This window comes from Mustela nivalis (genome assembly GCF_964662115.1).
Source record: "Mustela nivalis genome assembly, chromosome: 7".
Classification (NCBI taxonomy): Eukaryota; Metazoa; Chordata; class Mammalia; order Carnivora; family Mustelidae; genus Mustela; species Mustela nivalis.
This window is the reverse complement of record NC_139026.1, coordinates 120,001,499-120,018,492: the sequence shown is the minus strand read 5'-3', so window position 1 is coordinate 120,018,492 and position 16,994 is coordinate 120,001,499. Positions and strand designations below refer to the sequence as shown.

At 33.3% G+C, this 16,994-nt stretch overlaps 1 protein-coding gene across 22 annotated transcripts in view; it reads left to right on the top strand.

Annotated features, from left to right (window-relative positions):
- Positions 1–16,994, top strand: part of ZEB1 (zinc finger E-box binding homeobox 1) — a 195,943-nt gene that overhangs the window by 46,224 nt on the left and 132,725 nt on the right. For 10 of the 22 annotated variants that reach the window (XM_082740778.1, XM_082740764.1, XM_082740771.1 and 7 more), the window contains one exon: positions 11,709–11,851. The exons of the other annotated variants lie outside the window; for them this stretch is intronic. The gene's annotated coding sequence lies outside the window, so the exon portion shown is untranslated. The remainder of the gene's footprint in view (positions 1–11,708; positions 11,852–16,994) is intronic. 22 annotated transcript variants of the gene reach the window in all.

Genomic DNA, 16,994 nt, shown 5'->3' with positions numbered 1-16,994 from the left:
TGGATCTGATCCTTCTTGTCTAAGAAAGGAAGTAGCAGAGACCTTATTTACCCCATGGGAGATAAGTCCAAACCAGATTAGAGTAAGTTTGGGAAGGAAGTGACTATGTTGATATTAAGTATTTTTTTTTTTCCTGCAGAAATCTAAACAAAGGATTTCTTCCTATAATAGGTCTACAATGTATTTGTAACATTTGTACACTCAGTCATACACTCAAACAAGTAGCACTACTTGTTACTTTGCTTATATTAGAAAACAAATTTTCTGCCATAAAATAGTCCTATATTACATTACTACATCCATATATAATTCGTGAAACTATTTTTTAAATTCATAAAAATATTTTTATGTAGTTTTTACTATATCTTAGTTAGATAACCTAGAAAAATGTTTGTAAGAGTTAAATAATTTTTGCTAAGTAATTCTTGTGGAAAAACAATTTCAGGATAAGATTTACCATGACATTTTCAAGTCTATATATGTAAAATGGAAATTTATATATTTATAAATATAAATGGATTAATTCAACTTATTTATCATAATAAGTGCAAGCAAGTACTCTAATGAATTGTTTTCAGATTGAATGTTTCATTTAAATCTAAAGTATTTCATAACCTAGTTGTTTTCATTTGTAATGAAAATGTTTCTTTCATTGTAAGACACTGAGAGAAAATTCTTTGAATACAAATGTGGTTTCCCTTGACCACAATGAGTTTGAATAGGATCAATCATTAGGTGTCTATTGAAAACTTACTAGCTATCTAGCACTTGCTAGTAATAGTGACATGGTAGTCTAAAAGAATTATTCCACTGCTCTGTTTAGGCTCTAGGAACCATGAAAAGAATAATTAGACATGGAGCAGAAAATCTAAGACCTAGTTCCTGTTCTGCTACTAATGAATAGAGGGATCTTAGATATAGAACCTTTTAAAATTATGAAGCCATCTTAGCATCTCAGTCTCCTCATTATATATGTTATGTGTGTGTATATATATATATATGTATGTGTGTGTTCTGCCTCTATATGTACACATATGTATATATTCATCCTAAATTATTGCACTAAATTGGAATAAAGGGCTAAGACTTTAAGTTTTTTAATGTCCAAATATATAAAGAATTCTGTACTTTTATAAAATATTTCACATGATTCCTTCAAGTGAAATACATTATTGATTTTTACATATACTATTTTAGGGCTTATCAAATATTTTCATATAAATTATGTACTGTTCCAAAAGTTCACAAAGGGAATGTAGAATTTCTTTAGTCTGCCTAATTTCATTTTTTAAAAGATTTTATTTATTTGAGAGAGAATGAGAGAGAGAACGAACAGAGGGAGAGACGGAGAAGCAGACTCCCCACTGAGCAGGGAGCCCGACCTGGGGTTCTTTCCCAGGACTATTGGATCATGACCTGAGCCAAAGCCAGACACTTAACATACTGAGCCATCCAGGTGCCCCAGTCAGCCTGATTTCAAACTGGATTTCCTTGTTAAGTGATTCAGTTTTTTCCTAATAAACAATTTTCAGTACATACCGAATTAATTTTTTATGCCATGATTCATTTTTTTCTTAATAAACATTTTCAGTAGATACCAAATTGTTTTTTTATGCTGTTGACTTACTTTTTATAAGCCAGTTTTAAATAGCTACATCAATCATTATGAACTCTACTATTTGCTATATTGTTAAGGCTTCCCTAGTTTTATAGCATTGTGAATTCTCAGATTAATTTTACTAATTCATTAAAAGAAATACTGAAGCATCTAAAGAGAAAAAGCAAGCATTTCTTATGTGTACACACACACACACACACACACACACTTGCCTACTTTACTGAGTAATCTCACTGACTTCACTCAAACACCATTCACTGCTGCTAAAGAGAAGAGGACTAGTTGAGAGCTGTTCATTGAAGCACAACATTTTTAGGGTTGTAGAGATATATGCCCTGACTGGTTTTGAGTCAGGTGAATGTTGGGTGTAAAATGTTATATGTATATATATCTACTAACCACGAGAACTTATTTAGTGTTTTATGGAACTAATAGATGCTACTATAGTCAGAGTAATTTTTCATATAAGAATAAAAGAATTAAAATTGATACCTTTTTAAGCCTAATAGATTTAGGAACACCTGTATTGTGAGCTATTGCATTTTAAATGTTAAAATGTTATGAGGGTATTGAATGCAAACATTTTTGGGACAAGAATAACATTTAAATTTATGAGTTATTTGGAGGAAATATGAAAGCAATCATATAAAAGCAGACTAGAGTTTTTAAGAAAATAAAATTAACAGAAAAACTTTTCTTTGGAGGATTTGCTTTGGTGTTGTGTGAAAAAAAATTTTATGCATCATTAAGCAATCATTAACACTGTAGAAATGAAATGAAGAACCAGGAAAAATAATCTAATTGCTATTAAAATGACACGTAGACAATCCCATCTTAGGCTGTAGAATTCTTTTTATGAGGGGAAGAGTACCTGACGACTGCAGCTCTTTGATGGAAATGGTGGCTCATGGAAGTCTTTCAGGCTTAAATGTATTTCTGCCACAAACTTTATGCATTAGAAACTCATTTAAATTTTTAAGAAAAGCATATAAGTCCAAATACCCTTATGGATGTTAAACTTTTATCTGTCATTCACTTGACTACCTGAGTACCTGCTTACTAAATGTAAAATATTGTGCTTTTCTACTTTGCACAGCGAGGCTGCGACACACTACCTCCTGTTACTTAGCTGAGACCAGTAAGTCTCATTCAGAGAAGGTCCTATCCCCAAAGGGGTCCTTTGAATATTGGAACAGTTTTTGAAAATGTAGACCCAACTAATATGTACCATTAAATATAAAGCAGCAGCATGAATTTATTGAGGTTTAAAGGAGATAGGAAGATATCAAAATAAAATAATTAACCTTGCATTGACTCACTGTGCCCTACAAATTTAATTTAATTTTAATTGTTTTTTTAGTTAGTTCATGTGCAATGTTACAGTAGTTTCAAGTGTCCAATATAGCGATTCAACAAGTTTATACTATGCTATGCTCAACTCAAGTGTAGTTACCCTCTGTCACCATACAGAGCTGTTGTAATACCATCTACTATAATTATTTCAAATGACAGAAAAATTTTTTTTTTTTTAATGACTGAATGAATTACCTGGGCAGTTACCCTTTCTAGAGACCAAAATGCTAGTATTAGCCAAGGCAAATCCTTTCTGGTTGTAGGGAAACCAGGAAAACAAATTCAGTGAGTTAGAACTTAATCTTAGTTTAATGTCTTTTGTGTATAACAGTGGATTATTTTTTAAGTGTTATTTTATTAAATCCCTCAATAGTTATGTCAGAAATATGCTGTGATCTCTCTTTTACTGATGAGATTTACAGATTCAGAGAGGCTGAGTGACTTTCCCAAGGTCACACAACTAGTGTTCAAAGTAGTTTGTAGGCCAAATAAGGCAAAGTCTAGAGAGTATTCATTGCATTTTACAGTTAGAAGACCATTTGAGCCATTAAAGAGGGCACTTATTGCATGGAGCACTGGGTGTGGTGCAAAAACAATGAATACTGTTACACTGAAAAGAATTTAAAAAAAAGAAAAAAGAAAAAAAAGACCATTTGATGATTCAGTGAAGGCATTAGGCTAACTACAGTTGGTTTAAGGGTGGATAAGGACCTAGAAAATGAATAGAACAGGTATGGGCTAGTTCTGGAGAATTCTGGCTGAGAGGAAGTAGAGGAGGGGACTAGTAGGTAATTTGAGGTGCAAAAGAAAGGTAGAAGGTTTGGATGACAAGGTGGAGATTTTGCAGAAAAACAAAAGCGAAAAAATAATTTTAAAATGAATCTTTTAAAATGTGGTTGTATCTCTTGCCAGTCACAGAATAGTCTGTCCTATCTTTTGCATTCTTGCTTTGTATCGATTGTTAATGTTTGGTATGCAGTATGGTAGTAAACAACAGTTCCATTTTTACATTGACTAAAATATATTTGGCTTATTAGATGATGTTCCCAGGGCCTGGATTTTAAAAACTTACATTGTAAAAATTTCAAACATACACAGGAGAGACTGGTGTAATAAATCCACCCTGTCTGTGGCCCAAATTTAACATTAGCCAAATTTGTCCACATTTGTTTCATCCACTTCCTCCTTTTTTCTTAACTATTTTTTTTAACTATTTTAAAGCAGACCCCATATTTCAACTCTTTTTACTCCTACATTCTTCAGTGCGCATTTCTTTTTTTTTCTTAAAAAAAGACAGTTTTCTTATGTAAACAGAACACCTTTCTGACATCAAACAAAATAACAATAATTGTTTCTCACCTGATATTATCTCCCTATTCAGTTTCCCCTACCTTTGACTCAAAAACATCATGTACCGTCTCATCTGGGTTGTTCATGCAGATTGCACCCAAGATCCATATAGCATTTTGTTGTTAGGACTCTTCTATAATTAAAATGACTTTTCTTCTCCTCCGTCTGTTTACCTCCCTACATCCTTTACCTCCCTCACCTCTTTTCTTCTCTCCTTCTTGTCTTCCTCTTTCTTTCCTTCCTGTTCATGCCTTATTAAAGAAATTGAGTAGCTCTTCCACGTAATATTCCCATTCTGGATTTTTCTGTCAGCTTCCCCAGTTAACTTATTTCCCTAACCTCTAAACTGCCTGCAAAATAGAAGTTAGCTCAAAATACTTAGCTTGAGTTTCAGCTTTTATTTTGGTGAGTAGGGAGGGTAGACAGATAATGTCTACTTGTCATGCTCTTAGTGACGCTGAAATTGGTCTGGTGACAGTCCAGTCTCTCCATTGAGAGGTTTCCATCAACCTCTCCTTTCACTGTTTCATCTCTTGCTGATGGTTCTCTGAATCAATTCTATCATTAGGGTTTACAGGATAATAAATTTTTACACTGCCACCCATTCCACATTTATTGGCGGAAATAAAGAAGAAAATTCTCTGTTAAGAAGAGATTCTATAAAGAAGAAATTCTATAGGAAGAAATTTGTCTCATGAACTATGACTTTTGAATTTCCCTGACATAGTTCATGCTAGAAAGAAACCTGGTGCTTTTGGTATCTCTTAAATGCCTAGCTTAATATTCAAGAATAATTTTAGATAGGAGGAGTATATAGCACTTAAGTACCCATGTAATTGTAGAAATTTTATGGAATAAAAGTATTTCTAGTGTGATTTTCATGAACATTGTCAGTATTTTTCTTAAAGATTTTATTTATTTATTTGACAGAGAGAGAGAGAGAGAGAGAGAGATCACAAATAAGCAGAGAGGCAGGCAGAGAGAGAAGGGGAAATAGGCTCCCTGCTGAAAAGAGAGCCTGATGTGGGTCTCAATCCCAGGACCCTGAGATCATGACCTGAGGCCGAAGGCAGAGGCTTACCCCACTGAGCCACCCAGGTGCCCCAAACATTGTCAGTATTAAGATAACTTTGTATAGTATAGTCAGCATAATTCAGTTTTGATCAGAATGGGATTAGGGACCTCTTCTTTGTTCTTCTTGGTCAGATGTACTGCTTTGTGGTAAGTTATGGATGATAAATTGAGCTTCAAGCAATAGGAAACTTCATTTAGCCGGCAAGGTAAATAGTATCACTTAACAGTAGTAGCATAGGTGGGGATGATTTTATATTGCTATAGTAGTAAATTCAAGAATGAAACAATCACAGTTTTTATTATTGTATTCAGTAGTAACCACTAACTCCATTTATATGTAACACTGTCAATGGACAGAACCTGAAGAAGAAGAAGAAGAAGAGGAAATAAAACCAAAATATTTCATTTTTAGATGACATGACTGATTAGGAAAATCTATTAGCAGTCAGCTTTAAAACCATTTATGAAAAAATAAAAATTTAATAAAGTACAGAATACAATGTATCTTAATGTAGGTAATAATGAAAATAATGGGAAAAGACCCAACTCAGAATTATAACAAATCAAAATACAATACCTAGCAATAAATTTGAGAAAGATGTTAGACCTTTAGAAAGAAACCATTAACATACTTAAAAATACTTTAAGATCAAATAAATGGAGAGAAACTTTCTGAATCATGAGAATATTGGCAAATTGTCTATAAGTAATTTATAGATTTCTGGGTATACTTTTAACTTTCAAAATTCCTACCAGTTTATTTTAATTTTTTTTTTTTAAGATTTATTGACTTATTTAGAGAGAGCACAGCTGGAGAAGGAAAGGGAGAGGGATAGATGATTTTCAGCAGACTCCCCATTGAGCTTCACACAGGCCTCAATCTCGGGACTCTGAGATCATGACCTGGGCTGAAATCAAGTTGGAAGCTTAACTGACTGTGCCACCCAGGCGCCCCCCCTAAGTGATTTATTTTATAGTGATTCTACAATAAGGTTAAGTCTCACCCTTACTATGCATCAAAAACCTTTTAAAGCAACAATGTCTAGAACAATGGAGTGATGCAGGAATAGATAGGTAACTTAGGTAATACAAGAGACCTCTCTGCTTCTTGGCAATTTAAATAGAAACTTTTCTTGACCCTGACTTCCAGGTCAGTGCGAGGTAAGGGAATGCCTTCCATCCTGTGACTTACAGGATAAGATATCTGTGCCTGACTGATGCACCCTCATGTTTCTTGCTGCTGCTTGCATGCCTCCCTGATTTCTGCCAGTGCCAATACAGATGTGAAATCAGCTCCTTTTTAACTAGTTTCCAAAACTAAATAGCAGGACTGTCCATATCCATGCCCTACTTCTACTCATACACTTACCTAAACTAATACATTTTCTTTCTTTCTTCCTTTTTTTTTTTTTTAAAGATTCTATTTATCCACTTGACAGAGATCACAAGTAGGCAGAGAGGCAGGCAGAGAGAGAGAGGTGGAAGCAGGCTCCCTGCTGAGCAGAGAGCCTGATGCGGGGCTCGATTCCAGGACCCTTAGGATCATGACCCGAGCCGAAGGCAGAGGCTTTAATCCACTGAGCCACACAGGCGCCCCAATAAAGTTGCTTTCTTAAGGGGAATTCTGAAGATTAAGCCTTTTTTCCATTTTTAAAATGTGAATCACTGCAGCATTATTAGGAATCCAAAATTAGTCCCATCTAACTGAACATATGATAAAATATTCTTTCCTATAGGAGAGACCACTTAAAGGATTTACTCAATAGTATTAAATAGTAGTCTTCAGTAGACCAAAAAAATTTCATCCATACTTTATACAACCATAGGAAATTTTTTAAAGCATAGAATATACCTTTACATCTCATATTTGATGCATTAATGCACTCACCAAGGTGTAAAGATGTACTTGAATATCTAAAAAAAGTTGCTTGACTGAAATACTATAATTAAAAGGATCACAGGAGATTATAGGAAATCTCTAGATCAAAATTTACAAAGAAAATGATAATAGCTTTAACAATTTTATATTGTTGCAGAATTTGCTAATTTAGACATCAAGATCCTAGGGTATAAGTGAGAAGAAATATGACAGGTTAAGAATATGAAGTTAAATATGAATATTTACAAGGGAAATGAATAAATGGATATATGAATAAATACAAGTGAAAATATCTACCCTTATTCTAAAATTACAAGTAAAATGACTTTGTTTTTTCATTGTATTAAAGGAACTAAATTCTTTAAAAAGAAATCTAATACTGGCAAGGTAATAGTGATACCAAACTCTTTTAAAAGGTAATAACCAGGAGTATATGCTGAGAGTCACAATAATGCTCGGATAGTTCCCTCATAGGAATTTAGCAAATAAATACTGTGCTAATTGTAAGTCATAGATACAGAAAAAAATGCTTAGAGTCTAATTATAGAACATCAATGTAAAATATCATGTTGTCTTTAAATAATTATTTTTGAAGACTCTAGAACAATTGTCCAATAGAACTTTCTGTGTTGATGAAAAGTTCTATAATTTGCACAGTCCAATATGGTATCTATTAGCCACATGTAGCTACTGAGCACATGAAATGTGGCCTGGGCAACTAAGGAACTGAATGTTAATTTTTATTTAACATTTTTTATATTGAAATACATAGGGCTAGTGGCCGTGTTATTAGACAGTGCAGTTCTAGAAATATGAAGAAATGTTAGCTGAAAATAAATTAGTAAGTGTATATGACATGATTACAAGTATGTAAATGCATCTATGTATATAAGGAAAATGATATTAACAATTCAGATATCTGTGTTAGGATTAAAGGAAATGGGTGATTTTTTTTTAAATGCTGATTAAAATATCATGTGAAAATAGTACACTACTCCAGCACTGTGCGACTCAATATGGTAGCCACTATCCTGATGTGGCAATTTTCATTTGAATTAATTTAAGTAAAATTAAAAACTCAGTTCCTCAGTCACACTAGCCACATTTCAAATGTTTAGTAGCACACATGGCTAATGTTTACCATTTAGGCAGAGGAGATTATAGAACATTTCTACAATTGCAAAAATTCTATTGTATATTTCTATGGAACAGATAAAAAGAATATATTGCAACAAGTCATATGATTATTTATTAGTAATTTCTAAGGGCCCAAATGAATTAAAACTGGAAAGTGGATTTAGTGAAAAAGCATAAGGACCAGTATCATAAGACCCTATAGTTGTAACTTAGATCAGCGCTCCATAAAATATGGGCTGTAAACTAGTGCTGGTTATACCAGTCCATGATTAAATGCTTACCCTTAATTTCATACTTATTTAGAAACTTTTGTAGCAATGTGATATTTGTCTATCATCCAAGCCTATCAGCTATCTTATTTTATTGAACTGATGGAGTTATTAATGAAGCTGCCTGTAGAGTTCTATGTAGTATGAGCTGAGTTATTAGTTGGGAGCAATAGTAGTCCATGAGTGGAAATAAAAAGAGTTCTTTACTACAAATACCACGTGATCTCATTCATATGTGACATTTAAGAAACAAGGCAGATGAACATAGAGGAAGAGAAAGAGAAAAAGAGAAGGAAGCAAACCATAGAGACTCTTAAGGATAGAGAACAAATAAGGTTGCTGGAGGGTAGTTGGGTGGGAAATGGGCTAAACGGGGATAGGTATTAAGGAGGGCACGTCTTTGTTTTTGTTGTTTTTAAAGTTTTTATTTATTATTTGATAGAGAGAGACACAGTGAGAGAGGGAACACAAGCAGCAGGAGTGGGAGAGGGAGACGCAGGCTTCTGTCCAAGCAGGGAGCCCAATGCAGGGCTCCATCCCTGGACCTTGGGATCATGGCCTGAGCTGAAGGCAGACAGTTAATGACTGAGCCACCCAGGTGCCCTAAAGAGGGCACTTCTTGTGATGAGCACTGGGTGTTTTGTGCAACTGATGAATCACTAAATTCTCCTGAAATCAGTGATACACTATAGGTTAAGTAACTAAAATTTAGTATAAATTTGAAAAAAAATTAACAAAACTCTTAATTACTGTAGGCAGTATGAGAAACATTGGTCAAGATAAAAAAGAGAATGTAGAGGGCTCAGGGAAATTTTGTAAGGAACCTAAAGTAGCTATTAGTATAGCTTAACATATACTTGCAAGTGAAATTAAAAATTGAACACTAAATCTCTGAATGTGATAAACTTAACTTCATCTCTCCTGCTAGTAGAAATAAAACAAAAGATTCATTCTTCAACAGTGTGAATAAAGATTTTAAAGGAGCTCTTTCTAGTCAGTGCCTCTATTTTGGGTGTCCTATTTTCCTCCTGGGGATGGAGGGATTTAACCAGTTAGCAGAATCTTTTCCTTTTAGCAAAATTTCCAACTTTGTGTTTTCCTCTACCCCTTCTAAACTCCCTTTGGCATGCTGTTACACTTAGTGCTTTGTACCTCTTTTCATCTCTTCTTCACAAAGTTAGTTTCAGAGGCTTGCAAAATGTCCCAAAGGAGAAAATTGCTTTAGACTAAGTGAGCTTCTCACGTTTTGTTTAAAAATTTTGTTTTTTTTCACACTTAAGCTTGATTGATTCCCTGATACAAGATACTCAATTGAATTATTTGTAAAATGTGAAGAGCTTTTTACTACTATAATAAAGGTATAATCTGTCAGCTAAAGCGTTGTAATGATAGAGGGTAGGCATAATCCTAGATTTACTACCCATTTTCGTATTGTGGCTTTGGCTCTACATTAAATGGCTGCCTATTCCCCTGAAATGAAATGCCCCATATGGGCTGTCCAGTTTGTTTTGAGGACCAATTCCACACTTGTGGAATTTGTGAAGTGGAAGCAAATACTTATTATATAATAGTTCTTCTGATTTTAATGACATTGCATTTTGGATTGAAAAACATATACATATTCAGGGGCACCTGGGTGGCACAGTGGGTTAAGCCTCTGCCTTCGGCTCAGGTCATGATCTCAGGGTCCTGGGGTTGAGCCCTGCATCAGGCTCTCTGCTCAGCAGGGAGCCTGCTTCCCTTCCTCTCTCTGTCTGCCTGCCTCTCTGCCTACTTGTGATCTCTGTCTGTCAAATAAATAAATAAAATCTTTAAAAAAAATTAAACATAAACATATTCAGTCCTTCATCAATATGATTGATTAATCTGTTACTGATTTTAGCATTTCTTCTTTTTCTCCCTAACTTATCAAATCTGAAAACGGTTAGAAAACACTTGAAGGAAATCAGCTGTTTTCAATAGCAGTCTGTAAATTACAGAAAAAAATAAATGAACAGTGTTTAGCATTTCTTGTTTAATTTTGTATTTTTTGAGATTGAAGAAACTGTACATATTTATTTAAAGTATATATAAATATCATACTGATAGAATGGCATCTTCTGATTTCACTTTAATATTATGATTTGCTTTACTTAGGCAGAATTATAGATCATCATATCATCACTTGGCTTATATAGCATCTTCAAAAGATGAAAAATAATATTAATGTATTAAAATGTGTTACTTCTATTAATATTATTTGATATTTGGTAATATTATTTTTCTGGTAATATTATTTTTAAGATACAATGTATGATTTCCTGATCTGAACAAAGTATTCCATTTCTTTTTAGGATTTGGGTGGTAATAATAGATTTATAGCATTTTCTCATAAATATGTTAAGATACAGCATTTTAAAAACATGATACTCTTAGTGTGTAATTAGAGGTTTATATTACTAATACTATTTTTAAATAACACACTTAAGTCTCCTTATAATACTTTTAGTCTTCTAATTGTTTTATTTTATGCAAATTTTGACCTTGAGAATATTGACTAATGGGTTAATATTCTTTCTATTCAAATTTTTTTAGTGCTTACTATGTTTTAGGAACTATTTAAGGCTCTTCAGAGAATCAATGTGGGGGAAAAAATACCCCTTTCCTTTGGAAGCTTACATTCTAGCAGTTCTTCAGTGAATTTAGCTTTACTGATTTTTCTAAGGGAATTTACGAGTATGACCATTAGGCAACCCAGGATTTCTCTGTATTTTTTCTCAACTTCCCAACTGATAATTCAGTGCTGGGGTAGAAGTTAAACTAGCCACTTAAAGTTTTGGGTTCAAGGAATAGTGTTTGGAGCATGCAATATTCTTTAGGGAAGATACTCTTTTTCTGAAAGAAGAGAATGTGATTTGGGAATACTCATGATTTTATCTAATTTCTTTTTTTTTTTTTCAGAACCTACATTTTGCAATATATAGGTAGATAAACTTGAACTAGATGGTATGATCTCAGTATAATATTTTACTCTTCTCTCCTCCTTCAGGAAAATCTTTAACTTCCACCACAAGAAGATTAAAAAGAGGTCCCTCCTGCACCAAGAAAGATCTGCAGATCTTTTTCAGTGTTCTTGGAGGTGTGGGGTGTGAGAACTTGATCAGTTTGTGTCAACCACCTTGTTCTCTAAAGGTAAGCACCGTGTAGTGAGTGCACACTCATGGGCCCAAGCTCCTAAAGCAGGTCTGGTTTTGGAATGCTCCATTGAGGGTTTGAGGCCATCAGATTTCCTCATAGAAGGATGGCCTAGGCAGTCACTTGTGGGCAAGACATCACACACATTCATCAAGAGATGGCTTTCCTTGTTTAGAAGTGAAGCATTTCCTAGAGATGTATGGGTGGTTTTTTTTTTTTTTTTTTAAATCCCAATTATAGTGAAACTTGTCTTCTGGATCAGCCTGCATTTGAATCAGTTTAATAACTGCTGTGGTTGATAGCTTATCAAGAACTCTTCTTGAATGTCTCAGTGACAGTGTTTAAGCAGTCTGATTACTTAATAGCTTAAAATGAGATAAACCACTCTGAAGAGTTGCTTTTCATGATCTTTGTGAAGCTGTCTCTTAACTTTACTTCAGAGAAAGTCCCTTAAACCATTTTTTAATCGGTATTAAGCTTCAGAAAGTATGGAAGCAAATACCTTCTTAATCTTTAATAGGTATATGATCATAAAATTGCTATGTCATCTCCTAATTTTTAAAAAATTACTTAAAATGAGCAGGTTTTTATCCCTATCTTAAAGCTTTTTCCTATCTTTAGGAAATGAAGAAATATACATTGTTGGTTCTATGAGGGAAACCTCATAAAGGATAAATAATGTCTCACCTTTACTTCTAAACTCCAGTATCAGAAAAGCTTATTGTTCTGTTGTACAATGTATTGATACCTCCCAAAAAGACCAATCCTAAATTATATTGTCATTGGAAAAGCATTCATTGACCATGAAAAAGAACAGGAGCATGTTGATTTTGAAAATGCCAAGATTAAAAGTAGGTTAGCATTAAATAACAATAATTTGGACTGCCACCAAGAGACTAAATGTCTAACAAAACATTCACATTATAGTCACCAGGATACTATGGTATTGACAATGAGGATTTGAAGTGCTGCTGAAGAAATTAATTGGTCCACATCTAGTTTCATTCATCTTTTTTTTTTTCTTAAAGCTCCTAAACTGATCTTGAAAACTTAGCTCTAAAAGATATGAATGATTCATGAAGCATTAAATTTGGGAGAAATCTGCTGATTTTTGTCTGGTAGCCTTGTCTTTGGTTTATGATAAATTTTATTGTCTTTTCAAAATACTTTTTCTTCCTATATCTGTATCATAAAAGATATTAAGGAGGAAAAAACTTTTGTATTTGCTGTTAGTATGGGGAAAAATGTAGCTGAGACCTTTTTCGAAAAAACCTTGTGAACCGGGTCTTGCTTATTGTAACTGAAGACAACTTTAAAAGATTTAAATCTTCATAGTAGATATGATATAGGTTATATAATAAAGACATAGAGATTTACTGAGTCTTTAGAGATAATCTCGCTATATAATTCTTTGGAATTTTTATTTGTGAGAGCATGTTAAATATTTTTAACCTTTATAATAGCATGGACAGAATAGATAAATGCATTAACTTTTTGAGCCAGTTGAGAAAAAAAATTGAATTAAAAGCCAAACCAACTGAAAATGTAAGGTGGGATATAAGACTAACTACCTAGATTTTTATTTGGTACCTAACGTATTATTTTAGCTGAATTTTTAAAATCAAAACCATCCCCATTTTTTAAAAATGAGCTCTGTCTTACAATAGTATTGATGATATATTTTGCAAAAAGAAAAATTTATTTCACCATGTTAGAACTAGTGTTCTAATTTCAAAGCAGTTATGTAGTATGAATTTTAAAATGGGGACCGCTGAGATCTTGCCTTTTGTATCTAGAGTATGAAAAATAAGATCTTTTTGTAACAATTCTTATTAATAACTTATGTCACCTCCATTCATGTTAGGCAGTAAAATAAACTATTGTTCTTTGATTTTGACGGTATATAGGAGTGAAAACTCAACATATTGGCACTAAGGAATTCATCTCTTGGAATTGGAACTAGGATCTGGGAAGATTTTATTTTTACGTATATATATACATATCTATGTATATATATACACACATACTTAATCATACACACATACACATCTTAATATTTAATTCTTCTTTTGAATTATGTAAGAATGATTTGTCAAAGAATAGGTTTCTGATTTGTCTCTCACTAGTCTTAGATGCCATGTTTTGTTTTTGTTTTAAGGATTCAAAGCTAATCTATGGAAATAGTCCCTTCTAGAAATTTAGTTTCTTTGGTATGATCATGCTCCCTATCTACTCTAATAGCTAAATGAAGGTGAGAAGAACAGCTGTATGTTCAACAGTATTGATTTTTTTAGAGAAGGAACAAGGAAATTCTAGCCCAGCCCTTTCCTTGGAGCCATCTAGACAGCACTGGTCAGTAAAAATATAATACAAGCTACAAATATAAGCTACATATATAATTTTAAGTTTATTTTGTAACCACATTTAAAAAGGAAAAAAAATAGGCAAATTAATTTTAATACTATTTAAATTAACCTAATGTATCTAAAATATTATTTCAACATGCAATCAGTATAAAGATTTATGAGATGTTTTATTTTTATTCAATGAAATATTCAAAATCCGATGTGTATTTTACACTTAACAGAAAATTTTGTATTGAACTGGCCACATTTCAAGTGCTCAGTAGCTACACATAGCAGTAGCTACTGTATTAGACAGTGCAGATCTTCACCAAGAATGGAGCTCCCATTTTAGCATCATCCATGGTGAATTCCATTGGGTAACTCTGTAAGCTCCCCTGGTCTAGAGTTTCCAGATTTTAACAGAACACAAAAAATTAAGAACAAAAACAAAATAGGATGCCCATTTTAATTTAAATTTCAAGCAAATAACAAGTAATTATTTAGTGTAATTTTGACTCATGTTATACTTGGTACGTACTTAGAAAAAAATTATTTGAAATACAGTTTTAACTGGAAGTCCTATATTTTATATGGCAATCCTACCCTGTTTTAACTGTGCAGAAGACATCATCAGGCTTCCCAAATAATTGTAAGATTAGAGCATAGAGAATCTCTTCGTCTGCAGAGGATTTTGATCCCACTCCCAAATCAATAGGCAAACCAGAAAATATCTATAGCTCGTTTCCTCCTAATTCCCTAAAATGTTTAAGACAGAAGATGGGCTTGTATCACAGAGGCTTGGTCCTTACAAATTTAAACATTTTAAATCTAGAGTATTACATTAAGCTGTAAGGTTTATGAAATTTTATGACTTGCATGATTTGATTAGTTACTTGAGTTTTATAAAATAGAAATTGTCTAACATCATATTGTTAGTATCACATCTTAAGAAAAACATTTCACCCTTGGTGACAGTCTCGGCAGTTTTCAGGGTCTTGGCTATTTCATATTATTCTCCTACCTTCAGTTACCACTGCAGCTGTCACATCGTCTCAAGTTGGCAAGCATTAACACAAAACATTAGGTCGCTAAATGTCAGGATAAAGGCTTTACTTTACATGGCAAGTATTTAAGTACTTGTAATTCTGGGCTCTAATGTTGATCACTGGAACCCTGCCCCAGTTCTTAAACCAGTATCTCATTCATCCTGAGGGCTGCTTTTCCAGGAGAACAGCTTTGGGTTCATATTTTTTTAACATGTTTAATGTTCAAGTTTTAGCACCGTTTTAAAACATGTAACAATTTCTTTAGTAGTAGATCTATTCCTCTTAACCTCTAGAAAAGAGACCATTTATAATTCGTGTTCTCTAAGGACAGTAATTACACCAGCTCCACACTCCCTCTCAAGAGGAACACGTGCCTTCATGAGATGAATGACGTCAGGTGTCAGGTCGACTTCATCACCAGCCAGGCAGGTAGATCAGCCGCCAGTGCGGTTGGGCAGTTAAGCAGTTCAGTTTCAGCCATGGCGCATTCCAAATCCATTCGTGCTTAGGAGAATGTACCCAAGAGTGTGGATGTGTTTATAATTACTGCATTTCCTTCAGAGAACAAGAATTACAGGTAAGGTTTTTTGTTGTTGTTGTTGGTTTTTTGTTTTTTTTTTTGTGTGTGTGATCCAAAAATTAATTTTAGATAAGAAATTTAAGGATTTGAAAGGATTATTCTTTTCCTGAAACAGTCACCTAAAACATCTCAAATATAGCCTATATTATATAATAGTTTTCTTCCTCACTCTAAGAAGGAATTGAACCTGGAAAGGAGGGGAGTGGGAAGAGACAACTTATTGTCATTTGAAAGCTGTGAATATCACACATTTCCATGTCTAGAAATATCCTAGGTTTATGTAAGAATCTTACTTTGCCTAACTTCTAAGGTCTAAGGTATGAATTATTTTGTCAAATTAACACCTACATCTATATATAGATAAGGTGTTCAGCCTTTGTGAGCTAATATCTTTAGCAGCAATGAGTAAATTAATGAATTGTGTTTGGGTTTTCACTTTTATTCTCAAGACTGACTTCTTCTGGTTTAAAGGTTTTAACCTTGTTTCTGATAACAGAATTTAAAGCTGTGGCAAAACACCTTAAAATGTAGCTCCTTTCTTACCCCATGATGTTTGGATGAGCTTTAAAGGGTCTGTGAATCCCCTAAAATTATACTAAAATTTTGTATGTATGTGTTTTTTTTGCTGGGAAGTGTGTACATAATTTTTATTCTGTTCTTAAAGGGCTTTGCAACAAAAAATTTGGTTAACAACCACTGATCAAGTCTAACATCATCACTTAACTGATAAACTGAATTTCAAAGAATATGTTATTTGCTTTTACTCATTTGAAATTTAATACTTGTAAAAACTAAAATTTATTTCTAAAATAAAGTTGTACTTGTTGTTAGAAGGAAAAGCTTTACCTTGAGAAGACCAGCCTAAATGGGGGCAGTTAATTTGCTACTAGTTTCTTCCATTCTGCCCTTTGACTGAAATCTTTACCAGTTGTTAACATAAAAATGGCCACTCAATAAAGTATGAGACTGAGTGCTAAATTCTTGAAGATCAGTTAAGGAAAAATGAATTCTCTATTATAATTTGACTCCTACTTTTTTTCTCTTTTCAAATTCTTTATTCAGAGAGTAACTAAAACTCAAGAAATTAGGTGAAAAATGTTGTTTTGAGGGTATTAAAAAAGCTGTTAATTGCTTTAGTAAACATCACACTGGGCATTGTTGGGACTCCT